Source organism: Trachemys scripta, chromosome 9 (assembly GCF_013100865.1).
Source record: "Trachemys scripta elegans isolate TJP31775 chromosome 9, CAS_Tse_1.0, whole genome shotgun sequence".
Lineage (NCBI taxonomy): Eukaryota > Metazoa > Chordata > Testudines > Emydidae > Trachemys > Trachemys scripta.
This window is the reverse complement of record NC_048306.1, coordinates 21297494-21311804: the sequence shown is the minus strand read 5'-3', so window position 1 is coordinate 21311804 and position 14311 is coordinate 21297494.

Sequence of the window (14311 nt, the reverse complement as noted above, 5' to 3'; positions counted from 1 at the left end):
TCTCATGCCGCTGCCCCCTAAGTGGGCACAGGGTGAGACTGCAAGGAAGCCCTGTGTCACAATATGACTACAGCTATTGATTGTCTATCTGCCCTGTCCAAATGCTACTATTGCATCCTATAGAGGAGGTTGCATACTCCAGTGGGACTAAAGAAGCACATAGGTGCTGGAACTAGAGGTACTGGAGATGCTGCCACACACCCCGGCTTGAAGTGGTTTCCATCCTAAACAGGGTTTACAGTTTGGTTCAATGGCTTTCAGCATCCCCATTATACAAATTGTTCCAGCGCCCCTGTACACACCCCTGTATTCTCTTTTCTGCTCTGAACAATTGCATTGTCCCTGCCATTAATTGAACTGCCTTGTAGCTGAAACCTTACAGCGTTGTTGCTTTGGTTGAAGCACAGTGCCCAATGAGCTTGGCAAAGGGAACTATTCCTCATATGTGTCACTCAGTAGAATGGGAGCCCAAAGGAAGTCTCATGACACATTGCAAGCCCATCCTCCTGCTCCTCCTTTGTTAAAGTACGACTGCAAAGCTAATGAGAACAAGGAAACTTTGCAGCAGGTGGTACTGCCAGTGACTCGCTAATTCTAGCAACAACCATCCGCCACCCAGTTGTGGAGATAGGAGGGGGTGGATGTGGAGGTGACTCAAAGCTGACGGGGAGAGTGAGCGGTTCAGGCTGAAGCTCCCAACATGGTGAGCTTGGGGGAGTTTGGTTTTTTTTAAAAGGGCAGCCCTGAGGTTTAAATCACAACCTATAAAATTGCTGCCTTGGAAACGTTAAAGCTGAAATGTGTTTGCAAAACAGAGTCTGTCTTTGCCCTTTTAGACATGTTGGTTTATTTATTAGTGGTTGTGCCTGAGGCAGGGAAATTTGTTTGTACCCAGCTCATGACCACACAGATGCTTGCAATCCTGTTTTGGAAGCTTATAAGGGATGTGTTTGTTGTCCAGTACCTTCAAGAACCTGGATTTCTTTTGCGATTCCTCTGTCTTCATCAGAAATGTGTCTGTAAATAAATGCATGTTCCAGTAATAATTTCCATTCCTCCTCTAGTTTGTATTACTCCTTATTATATACATCAATAATGCTGATTGTTCACACTTACATAACTGTTGTCATCCAAAGAGCTCAAAAAACTTTTTGGAGGAATGTAATATCATTATCCCCATTTTATAGATGGAAAAATTAAGGCACAGAGAGGTTAAGTGACTTGTATAAGGTTGCAGAATGAGCCAGTGCCAGAGTCAGGACTAGAAAATAGGTCTCCTGGCTCCCATCTTGTACTCTATTTAACCACACTGCTGATCCATCCACTGTATCTCAACTAGAAAATACTTCCAATCTCACCCTAATGATCAGGAGATCTGGTCACCATTTCTTGTCCCTACCCCCTCACAAAATGAAAATGATTCCATTCCAACCCTTTGGGGAAAACAAAACCAACAACAGAGACCCTGGTTTCATCCCTCCGATCCTAAATACCAATCTTTCTACAACCTACAAAGCCACCAAAGGACTATCTCAGACTCTTGCTGCCTGCCAAGTTGTGTCCAGGCATTAGAGTGAACTTAGCAGAAATCCTATGGTCCTACTTATATAGTGCATGTTGCTATGTACTAACATCTGTAGGGGAGCTATGCCAAGCTAGTCTCCACCTAGAAGCCAATCTTTCTGTATGTTACAGGTGCTACAGGTGATCTACAAGAGCATACCCTCTTATGTCCAGAAAGTCAGGTTACTCATGCCATGCACACGACCATCAGAGGGGCGTAAAAATAATACCCATATCTTCCATGATACACTGAGTGTGCAAAGAAATAAATTCTAACCTATCCCATTCCCACCATTAAAATCCTCTCACCACAGAGACATCAGGGAATACTGAGAATCCTTCTTCCTTGCTTATCATCACATGTGCTTACTAAACAAAAACAGACAAGGTAAAAGTATTACAGTTAAAAATAGTCTGGTCACATGATGAGGTTTTATTTTCTCCTTCTCACATCCCAAACACCATCTGTATGCCCTAAAAAAAAAAAAGGAACATGCAGCCTAAAGCAGCTCGTACTTATTTATATTTAATTTTTTTAAGAAAACTTGTCAAGTTAAAAAATGGTTTAAAAATATTCTTTGCACAGATTGTACTATTTCAGACACTGAAAAAGAAATATTTTTAAAAAATCTGATTACTGTTAGCCAGCTGTTGTTTACTTTCTACAGCACTTTAATCGTCTAGTTTCATTTTTGGTCCTCGTCTGTTTCCATGCACTTGTACAATGCCGTTGAGTTTGGGTGGCAAACTTTGCATGCAGGAGGATGTTTGCATTTAAAAAAATACCCTCCTTTGTATTGATTATCATTAATTTAATGATACCATTTCTATTTGTATTACAAAACCTAGGTATAAGGGCTGAATTCGTTCAAAAACCCAGGCCAGCAACCTTCTTCAGTGTTTGAACCTCATCTTGACTAGAAGTCAAGTACCATTGGTCCTTCCCTTAGCTCAGCTGGAGTTGGTGTACAGAGGGGAAGTGCAAAAGGGATACAGCTTTTCCATTGCATGATGCCACCAAGCCATCAGTTGTTTTTCTGTAATTTACCATTAACCTGTAGAATTCTCGGCTGCAAGATATTTATTTATTCAAATTTGTTTACTACACTTAACCCAGGATGTAAGCACATTCTAAAATATAGGAGTCAATGGCATATGAGTCAATGTAATATCTACTAAATTGTACAAAGAGTTAAAGCTCACATAAGCCTTTACAATCACTACCCAGGTTTTGTTATAAAAGTGAGCCACTGGATGTAGAAACAGATACCCTGTAATGTCCGAGCACAAGGATACAACATGTCTACAATTCTACATTGTAAACACAGAGGCACCACCAGCAGTCGGTCTCAAAGTTTGGTTGGATCTTCACTTGATCAAACTGGTAAGGACAGTAGGAAATATTACACTAACACTTGCTAAACCAGATGACCTAATGAGAGACTACAAAGATACATTTCATGGATTGGAGCAGTTTCCTGAGGAGTGCAAGAAGAAAGTGAGTACAACTGTGGATCTCATAGTACACATTCCGTGGACAATCCCAGTTGCTCTGTAAGACCAAATGATGAAAGATATTTTGAGAATGGAAAAGTTAATGATAATTATTAAGGTATATATTCCTAAAGAGCAGATACACTCCATGATGGTAGTGGTGAAACCATGGCACAGGAGAGTTGTGACTGTGGCTAGATCTATGAGACATGAACAAGAGAATCAAGTAAGAATATTACCAGGTACATCCCTGATACAGTAACAAGTAAATTGGCTAACGTTCAGTGTATACTGGATCTGAATACTGGAAAATAAATATAGGTAGAAATGTCAGTGCTTACTACATTTAATACCCATGGAACAGCATAAACATATGTCAGGATACATGAAGTTGTAGCCATTGCAGATGATATGCTGGTATTTGGAGCACTATGGAACAAACTCTCAAGCTGGTATAAAGGCAACACAAATTAGTGCATATGGAGTCTTTACACTTTCCTCTGAAGCATCTAATATTGTCCAGAGTTGGAGACAGGATGCCAGTCTCAAAGAACTATTGATCTCTAGTGACACAGCAATTCCTGTGACCCTAGGCCAGCCTGAGGTCTCTTTGCTTTTGCACATCACATATGGGGAGTTCAATGGAAGCATTTATAAACAGAGGAACATCTCTTTGTTCTTCTCATTTCCACAGGCAATGCAGTAGAAAATAAATCACAGTAATAAGTCTTTCAACAGGTGCTGTCAGTGCTCGGAGACCTGCTATCACCTTGGGGCATGCCAGCTGGCAATGAGAAAGCCACTTTGCTGAGTTTGGATTGAGTTGTGTGAGTGTGAATAGCTGGGATTCCCTGTTGCCTCACTCAGTGACAGGATTGTCTGCTGAAAAGTCAGCAGTGGGTGCCAGCTGGAACTTTTCGCTTTTTGTGTCACTTATTCATCAGGCAAATCCAAATGCTTTCAGCAGTCCCAGAAAGGCACTCTGGCATGTCCTGAAATCTCATTGCAGCTCTTTCCAGCAATGTGTTTGCGAATTAGTTAGCGGTTAGGAACGGGGGGTTGGTTGTTAATATTAGGCTCAGTATATTCACTGCACTGATCCAAAACCACAAGAAGGTGAACTTTTCCACTAGTATTCCCCAGGACTACCTAGGCCTTCCAAGGCATCTTTGCTGCATCCTTCCCATCAGTTACTTGACCCAAGGTATATCTCATCATGATGGAACTTTGTGTTATATCCAACAAACATAAGCGTCGAGTTTTGCCTAAAACCCAGTTTGGGAGCTACCGCTACCTAAGAGCAGCAAAGGGATTGAATCATAAGGAATGCCATATTTGTACGAATGCTCCCCACTCCATTCTCTTTAGAGTCTCCTCACCAATCAGTCATCCAGCTGATGCTGATGTAAAGCTGCCTGATGTGACTCGAGAACATGAGTGCCAATCTCAGGGCAGACTGTTAGGAAGCAAGACATAAACCCCAAATTGGTTGTGAGTTCTGTACTTAGATTTCACCAACCGATTATCAAGTGTAGACTCCTCAGGCACTGTAACAGCTTTAACCTGGAGTCACAGACAGTCCCTTCAGGCACTCGGATCTATCTCACCACTCAGGTTAGCACACCTTTGTGATAGATGGTCCCTTACCCCAAGAATTACAGCAATATTCAGCATCTGATGAAGTGGGCATTCACCCACGAAAGCTTATGCTCCAATACATCTGTTAGTCTTAAAGGTGCCACAGGACTCTGTTGCTTTTTACAGATCCAGACTAACACGGCTACCCCTCTGATACTTAGCAATATTCAGGTTACTCCCAGTTCCAATAGACGACTCACTTACCCCAGGTCAATTGTACTTGAGATTTCACACCAAAAACGTTTGTAGCTAATCCTATAATAAACTACATAAAGATTTATTAAATAGGAAAAGAAAACAAGAGAGTTATTTACAAGGTTAAAGCAGGTAAACATATACACAAATGAGTTACAATCTTAAGTCTCAACAAGTAATAGAAGCTTCTATAATAAGTAAGATCTATATGTCCTTTAGGGCTAACCCAGGCTACCGGAGATCTCTTGCTTATGCCTAGTAAACCTTGCCCCCAGAGTCCAAACAGCATAGACATACCCCTTTTTGTTAGGGGTTTTTACCCCCCCTCTTCACTTTTGCTCTGAGCTGCAAATTCAGCTGAGAACAGAAATCACTTACATGACTCATCTTTGTGGCGGGGAAGGCAGAACAACCAATGTCTACTGTCTTCTTTAATGTCCCACCACCTTTCCTGTTGGACAAGACATACCACCTTCTGTTGGAGATCACCACTTCACACTAGTTAATGTCTCTCTCCTTTGCACAGTCACAGAGACTCACAATACAAGTGCTCATATATTACTTTACAATAAGGGATATAGGTGTTATAAGTGAGATTAATGCATGTAACGGCAATAAAGTCTAAACACTGAGCACATTCTTATAATTCTAATACCTATTTTAACAATACTAATGCACAGATGAGCCAGACTGATTCCATCTATGTATTTGTCAGAGTTCCACTGAGACATGGGGTCTTTGGCATGAGCTAGCACCTGGCCTGCTGGTGTTGCAGTTGATATTTCCCAAAGGAAGATCCCCCTTCCCACCAAATCCAATTGTCTGCTCAGGACTCCTGCATATTCTGCATGCATGGAAATCTTACCAGGCCATCTCATCTCTTCTAGGGACATGTGCAGTACTACTCTTAATCTGCATTATGAAGTCCACTGATGTTATTGAGGTTTGTGTGTTGGAGCAGCCAGCGCACATGCACAGAGAGAGAGGGAGAGAGAAAGAGAGAGAGATGGCACTTACTACTGTGTTTAATTCCTCCGCAGTTGGTTCCCAGGCACTATGACATATACTATGACTAGTACTCTAAGCATCCTCCTACTCCATACCCCAACTTTAGGGTCAAATGCTCCACACCCCTCCATTCTTGTGTCAGATCTGAGTAAGTAGGTTTGTGTGGGAAGATCTAAGCAGAGCTAGGGAGGAAAGTATCTTCTGCCCTAACCTGGTGTCTTGCGCATGATTGGGTATGTGCTCTACTGTTGTTATATTGGCTCTTGGTTGTAGTAGTATCAGAGGCCTGTAAAGGAATGGTTTAGGCCCAGAGATCTGTTTAGTGGTGGATCCACTTGCTACTTCCTCATCACACTTCCTAACATCACTTTTTCAGAGAATAGGATGTAATCCTCAGTGGCCTCTCCCTGCGCTCTCCATACTCAAAACTCAGTAGATGTGGATGGAGTTATTGATGGGACAGGGAATTAAAAGGGAAAAAGTATCCAGAACAAGATTTTTTTTTTTTTGGAGGAGCTAGGGGGAAGGGTCTGGAAATGGGTCTCAAAAATATTTTACCTACAAAAGCCCCCTCCTGAGACGAGACTTGATGTATCAAATGCCAGCTCCAAATTCAACGGGATGATCCATGAAGTAGTACGGAATCCAGTCATAATTCCATTGGTGATACTGGAGGCAGAATGGAATCTAGATCCCTCTTCAATAACTGTGCAAAGCTAATAGGGAAAAAAAAGTCCATGAGCAGATAGCTTTCTTGAGGAAGAGGTTACTATTTTTAGTCAATTGTCAGAGCAGAACCACACTTTAGCATATGCCTGCAACTTGACAGAGCTACCAAGAGTTGATATTATGAGCTATAGATGGCTCATTAAACTTTTGCACCAAGACTATAGTAGTTTTGGGTTGGGTTGGGTTTTTTTCATAAGATTTATTTATCTTTCAAAGCAGGAACGGATGCCTGGGTTGGTCACTGCGTAATGAAAACTTTGTTTTGTTTGTATTTGTGCATCGGTCAGCAGAGTTAATATCTAAAACTGTGGTTTATAAAAAGAATTGTCCTGATGCTTAGAACTTAGTCTGCATTTGAAGTGCCAATGTTAGTGGATGATAAGATAAATCCTTAGACAAAGGAAAGAAAACAGGTTCCTTTTAACATTTCCTGCTAGGGCTTCCTTTTCTTGCAAACCTTCAAAAGACAAGGTTTTGTTATTATGGCTTTTGCTAACGTTTCAGATCCAGGTTCGGAAATCTCAGTAACAATCTTTATTGCCATCCAGTCCATGACCTGCCCTTCCTGTTTTCCAAAAACAAAATGTTATGTTTATTTTGATAAAAGGGATATCCTGTTTTAAGACTTTTATAAAAAGAGACACACACAGAGACTGGGGCCTCAAATACTATTTCCTGTGCCCTAAATGAAATAAAGAAACTGTTCTAAACAAAGAAGGAAATATGGCAGGAGAAAAACATTTGAGAGTTAAGATCAATGAAGTTCCTGAAGAATGAATATTACATAGATGATTATGGCTGTTCTTTTAAAGGGAAGGTTATAAATATTATATATGAGAGCCCCTTTTCTGTATTAGACCTGGACTACTATTATTATTTTTATTGCAGTAGCACCTAGGAGCCCCAATCATGGACAGGGACCTCATTGTGCTAGGTGCTGCACAAACACAGAACAAATACACAGTCCCAGACCCAAACAGCTGATATAATTTAGGAGCACTTTAATAAATATTGAAAATGTTCTTGTCCCTAATGGTGATCCTCTTGGATAGGCTTTTTTCTAAATATGGCATCATCAGAAACATTAACGTTTTAAAAACTATTTATTTATTTTGGAAGTTTTACCAGGTTTACAAATCATTATCACACATTATCACAAATAATCATTACAATAGAAAGCTTTTTCTTAAGAGGAACATTCAGTGATGGGATCGTCAGGCTATTTTACAGGGTGGTACTAAATTAGTGTGTGCCTCTTTACACTACCCATAACACGCTGTTTCTGGTGATTTTATTAAACGGTGTGAACTCTCTGAATGCACATATTTAATAAATCAGGCATGTCTATCACATGTTAATATTCAAAAGAGTTGGGCGGGTGTGCTGGTTTGGGTTATTTGCTGGCGGCGTACTTTGAGTATTGAATACATGGATTTTTTTGCTGGTAGATTTGTCAGATGTCATTTGATGTTAATAGCCAAAGTAATCTCCATAGTAGTCTAACCCTAACAGCTTTTGAATGAAGGGCTATAATTGACCCTGAGAACAGGACGGAGAGGTTAAAAGAACAGGCCTTCTCTCACAAGTGATTTGTTAAAAATGGCTTTGTGGGGTGCTAACTTTGTCTCTGAATGTTTCCTGTATTAATTGTGCTCAGTTCCCCCTCCCCCCCCAAAATGTTTTTTTCTGACCAAGAGCCCTGCAAACTCATGATCACAAATGCCCATAGAGTCAAGCTGGGTCCTTTTCTGTTCACTCCAATATCACCAGCAATAGAGATTCTGCAGGAAAAATGAGGACTTTAGTTGCACCTATGCAATCCCATCATCTTCAGATTAGGTCCTCATTGTCACCTCAGCAGCCCCATTGCTTTGTGAACATTAGCCCCGGTGTGACGGACTGGAACTTAAAAAACAATTTGGATGGTAATATCCAAGAAGGAACAGACTCCGGCTCCCTCTCCCACAGCTAAGTTGGCTCTGCAGGACTAGGACAAGAAACATCAACCCGTAATTATTATTTTTTTGTGTGTGACTAAAATGAGTAGGTATGATCCTGAACTCACATGAGGAGCAGATCTGGTAGAGATTCATTTTTCAGAGAGGTATCGTTATGTATCATTTTTATTACAGTAGCTTCCCGAGGCCCCATTCAGAATCAGGGCCCCCCCTTTTTCCTGGGAGTTGTTCACACATAAAATAAAAAAGAGTGTGACAAGTAAGAGAAAAATACACAAAGGAGAAGGAGAAGCAGAGTATGAGGGCAGGAACACATGGCTGCACATATTAGAGACCTATATGGTATGGGGGCTTCCAATCTTTGGATACCTCTACCCTGATATAACGTGACCCGATATAACACGAATTCGGATATAACACGGTAAAGCAGTGCTCCGTGGGGGCGGGGCTGCGCACTCCAGCGGATCAAAGCAAGTTCGATATAACACCGTTTCACCTATATCGCGGTAAGATTTTTTGGCTCCCGAGGACAGCGTTATATCGGGGTAGAGGTGTATTTAATTAAAAAAGTAAGTGATTAATAATCTCCAAGAACTACATTTTATGGATTCATCCCAGTTGCTGAGAACAGTAGCTGGCTGCAGTGTTGTGAATCTGCTAAGGCCCATGTCCCCGGTGTTCAAGAAGGAGCCCTGTACGTCAGACGATGGGAAGCTGGACTACAAGAAAGAGCCCTTGGGGTTCACAAAAGAGCTCATTTACTCACCCAAAGAATATGTTCTAAATCAAAGCAGGCCTGTTTACTTGGGCATCTGAATTGCAGCACTAAACTGATGCTAAGATATTCATAATCCATTTTTCATAATGTTCAATGATAAATCATTATGGATGGGGCTCCTGTGGGACCGGACCTAGCTCTCCCCTCCAGAGAGAGAGAGAGAGAGAGATGTTAGCATTCTTCTGACCCCACACTAGCTCAGGAAATTTCTCATGATAGCTGAAAGCACAGACTACCTACAAAGAGAGGATAATAGGAGACATTACACGGCAATTCCTCGTTAACTGAAACAGTGTAGTCTGCGAAACAACAAAGGTAAAAAAAATCCAGTCATTTGTAATGTGTTAGGAATGAAAACTCTACAGACGTGCAGGAGCACCGCCAGTTTTTTTGCCACCCTAGGCGGCGGAAGGTCCCACCCCCGAAACGCCGCCCCCAACAGAGGCGGCGGAAGGTCCCACCCCCAAAATACTGATGACGACCGGGGCAGCCAAAGATCCGGCCGCACGATCGCCGCCCCCCAAATGTTAGCGCCCTAGGCGACCACCTAGGTCGCTTAATGGGTTGCGCCGGCCCTGCAGACGTTACCCTTCATACAGTGTCAATCCATCCAGCCTGTTTAAATCACAAACAGGCATCAAAGAAGCTCTCTAGTCCAGGCTGGTTTGCTGTGCAGATTCGGAATGCTGTTACTAGCGAAGGAATGACATTAGGATATGTCACCTCAAAATGACACTATTCTGGACTGCAATGTAGATTTCCCAGAAATTCAAAATAACAAGGCCACTAGCTGATGTTCACAGCTGGGTCCTGAGAAGCCCTGCAGAGAGAAATAGCTAGGGCATCAATCAGCTGGGAATGGGAGAAGCTTGAATAGTTGCTAAATGTCTGTTGATCTAGTGCAAAGCATATAATAAATCATACAGCAAGGACATTGTCTAGTGGTTAGCAGGAGCAGGGAGTCAGAGCTCACGGGTTCAATTCCTGGCTCTGTCACAGATTCACTCTGTGCCCTCAGCCAACTCAGTGGGCCCATCTGCAAAATGACACTAAGCTCTAGGTCACAAGGGGGTTATGAGGTTTAATTTACTCATGACTGAAAAGCACTTTGGACATTTTTGGATCTAAGACAATATGGAGGTGTAAAAGTATTCATGTTTATTGTGTATTTACTCTTTGGAGACTGAAAATATATGCATACGATTTTCTCCATAGGTTCGCAAAGTACTTTGAGATGCTTGGATTTAAGATGCTATATGACTGCAACGTATTAGCATTGTTACTCACATAGTTAACTCTTTGGAGACTGCAGATACACACGTATATCCTTCCACACAGATATGCGGCTTCCCACCTACAAAGCACTAGCATTCTTACGCTATGTAAGCATCAGAGCAGAAGAGTTACATGGTTGTTTTAACACCCGCTGGGCAATTATCTGCATACATGTTGTAATTTCTATAATTCCCACCAAAGGCTAAAACCCTTAAACAGTCAAGAGCATATCTAGAAAATTAGCAATAAGACACCAGAGGTCTCCACTGTGACCTCCAAGCTTGTTTTGTGCTGTGCTGGTTTACGGATAACCAGCTTTTAACACTATACCCATTTTGAGTTGTGATGACTCCTCACTCTCTACTCAGAATGGAAGTTTTTAATCCCCCTCTGCACTGCACTTCTCTCTCTCTAAGATTTATGACTCACTACTAAGTGGTGTCATTGAGAGCATCTCATGAACTGAGACAGCCACGTGCTGCAAACGGCCCTTTCAACCCCGGAGGCTGTGTGGAACTAATGACACTGGTACAATAATTCTGTTTACTTGGCAATATTCATGAGATTTCCTGCATGAAACTGATGGCTATTGAGAAACGCCTGCCATAGCAACATCAAGTGCTGTTTAGTTACACAATGCCTTTGATATCCTGCCACGTTGGCAAGAACCATATTGTGCTGGTTACAGAGCTGAAACGTATCTCTGTGCTACTTGGCAGGGGACTGAGCCTGATTTGGGGTTATAACATTTAATTTTAAGCCCTTCTGTGGCAAGGAAGCATCAGAGCAGACACACACACCAAGAGAGAAAGAACTTACTGAAAAGCCACTTTGTGCTGTCTAACTGCTGTGATTTATAAACAGCACCTTCTTAAACCTAAATTCAGATGCTGAACTACGGGCCACATTTGGAAATTAATTAAAGAGAATGTAAACTGATGGAATTTACTCCTTCATCTAGCATCCTCTCCATGTAAACTACATTAGTGTAGACTCTCTTGCACTAAGACTTGAGCTACACTTGTCAATATAGCTATGTTGGTCAGGGATGTGAAAAAACCACACCCCTGACCGACACAGAGATGCCTACTTAACCCCCAGCGTAGGGTTAGTTACATTGATGGAACAAGGCTTCCGTCGACATAGCTACCATCATTTGGGGAGGTGGTGTGGTGTTCCCACACTGACCGAAAAACCCCTTCTGTAGGGGTAGGCTGTGCCTGCACTATACGGTTATGCCGGCATAGCTAGGCCAATATAGTCTCTGTAGCATAGACATGCCTTCAGTTAGAACTTCTCAGACTCCCAGAAACCACATCACCTTCAAATTCAGCCCACTGAGTCAAATTGGAGTCTAAACTGGCATATTTTACATATTGAGGGGGAACAGAAGAAGGTGTAAGTTACACCATTTAGACTCGCCCATGAATTTCATTTCTATATCTTTAGAGGATATCTCCATTCATGCAATGTCAGGAGTAAAAACTTCCAATCGAAGTAGAATTCCCTAGTCCCTATTCTGGAATCTAAAAGCGTACATCAGGACGGTGGTGTCTGTGGTCAAAAGGGTTTGCAGCAAAATGAAGATGAAATACAGTGGAGCAGTTCTGACATTTTCTTTTTACTTGCAATGTTGAAACTGCTACTGAATTTTCTCCCACCAGAGCTTCCCTGGCTCTCAAGCGTGTAACCCACTAGTGACATAACAAAAAAGTACAATGGGAGGAAAGAGGGGCGGGAGAGGAGGTGAACGGGGAGGAGAGACTTGTGGTGACAGCATTGGACCAGGGTTCTGGAGATTTGGTTGAGTTCCCTGCTCTGCCACTTAATCTCCCTGTGCCCCAACTGCCCCTCCATAAAAAGTGGATAATGCTTTCATACCTTACGTGGGTGTTGTGATGATAAATTAATTAGTGTCTGTGAGGTGCTCAGATGCTACAGCAAGGGTGGCCATATAAGGAACTAGACAGATTCAGAAAGAGTGGATTTGGGATGTTAAGCTCAGAAAATGTGCAAAAACACTTTGATAGCCATGATTTTTTTATTCCCAAAATACTCTTGCTGTATACTATTATACCAAGTTATTTGTAAATGCTATTTATAGAGGTGTTTATGCAGGTGCTCATCTGTTTCCAAAATATCACATGCTCAATTCATCAGCCATGTCAATTCTGGTGTAACCAATTAGGTTTGAGCAAAATATTCATTTAGGTGATGGAAGTGTAAAGATGAAAATTATTTGTAAAATACTTTGATATCCTGGAATGCAGGGCCGGCTCCAGGCACCAGCTTAACAAGCAGGTGCATGGGGCGGCCAAGGGAGAGGGGCGGCACCTGCGGCAATTCGGGACGGCAGTTCCCTCACTACCTCTAAGAACGAAGGACCTGCCGCCATCGCTCGCGGCTTTTTTTTTTTTCCCCCCCCCCATTGCCACCCCTGGTCGGCGATGTTATCGCCGCTTTTTTTTTTTTTTTTTTTTGGCTTGGGGCGGCAGAAATCCTGGAGACGGCCCTGCTGGAATGTCAGGTACTATAAAAGTGTGAGGTATTATTTTATAGCCTATAACTGTGGACACAAGAATTGCCTTGCACAATCAGAATAATGGGCCACTTAGTCAAGTATCCCATCCTTCACAGCAGTCAGAACGCAGAACCGAATATTCCAGAGGAATAAGGCATGTACAATAAAATCACACAACACATAGAGAAAATTTCTGCCTAACCCCAGGCAAGTTAAAGGATGAGGATTAAGATCCCTTAAACTTGTGTTTAATAACAGTGAATACTATTATTCATACAATTATCAAATCCTTTTCTGAATCCTTCTAAGCTCTTTGGTCTGAAGACTATCGTGTGGCAGTGACGTCTACATGCTAATTGTACTTATGCAAAAAAATGCTGCAGCCCCTTCTCTCTGCTCCTCTGAAGCAAAGCAGAGAGCTCTCTGGGACACGTCTTTCCAAAAAAACAAAATGTTTTGCTTCTGTATTTTTTTGCTTGATGTTCTGAGGATTAGATCTAGGTTACTGAACATCGGACTCCCAGCTACCAGAAAATTAGAAAATTAGAAAATTAGGCTACAACAAAAAGAGGCAGAGGTATGGTACCTTCCACAAGAGGCAGATTTTTGTTTCACTGCCCACACATTTCTATTTTTAAATCAGGCTTTTGCTTCATTTTGCAGATACTTTGCAATTTAAGCAACAGCTGTACATTTACAAACCACCTACACAAGACACTTCAGAGTTTCTCCTTTCAGGGTGACACTGGAGGTTTCACTCCAACACTGAACTCACATATGCTTCCAACTTACACTGGGATTTGCTGAAAGACATTGAACAGATCAGAATGAGTGAAGCAAAAGTATTAGATTTATTTTTAATAATCCTATTCCATTCATAGTGAATTTTTAACCATGTTAATTACTAACCTGCTAACTCTGAATGGCTTCCTTCAGCAAAAACACTGTGTCAAAATAAATGGCTTAAAGGCTTTTTGTGGGTTCACTGAATAGTTTTGGCTCCTAACAGAGGCTACTCAGGTAGAAGTCCCTGAGCAAAACTCTTGACTAGAGCCCTGCGTGGATACAAAATTTGTATCCGCATCCAGTCCGCAATCCGCAAAAATGGTCCGCAGATATCCGCGGATTTGCACGACTCTACTCTTCACTCAA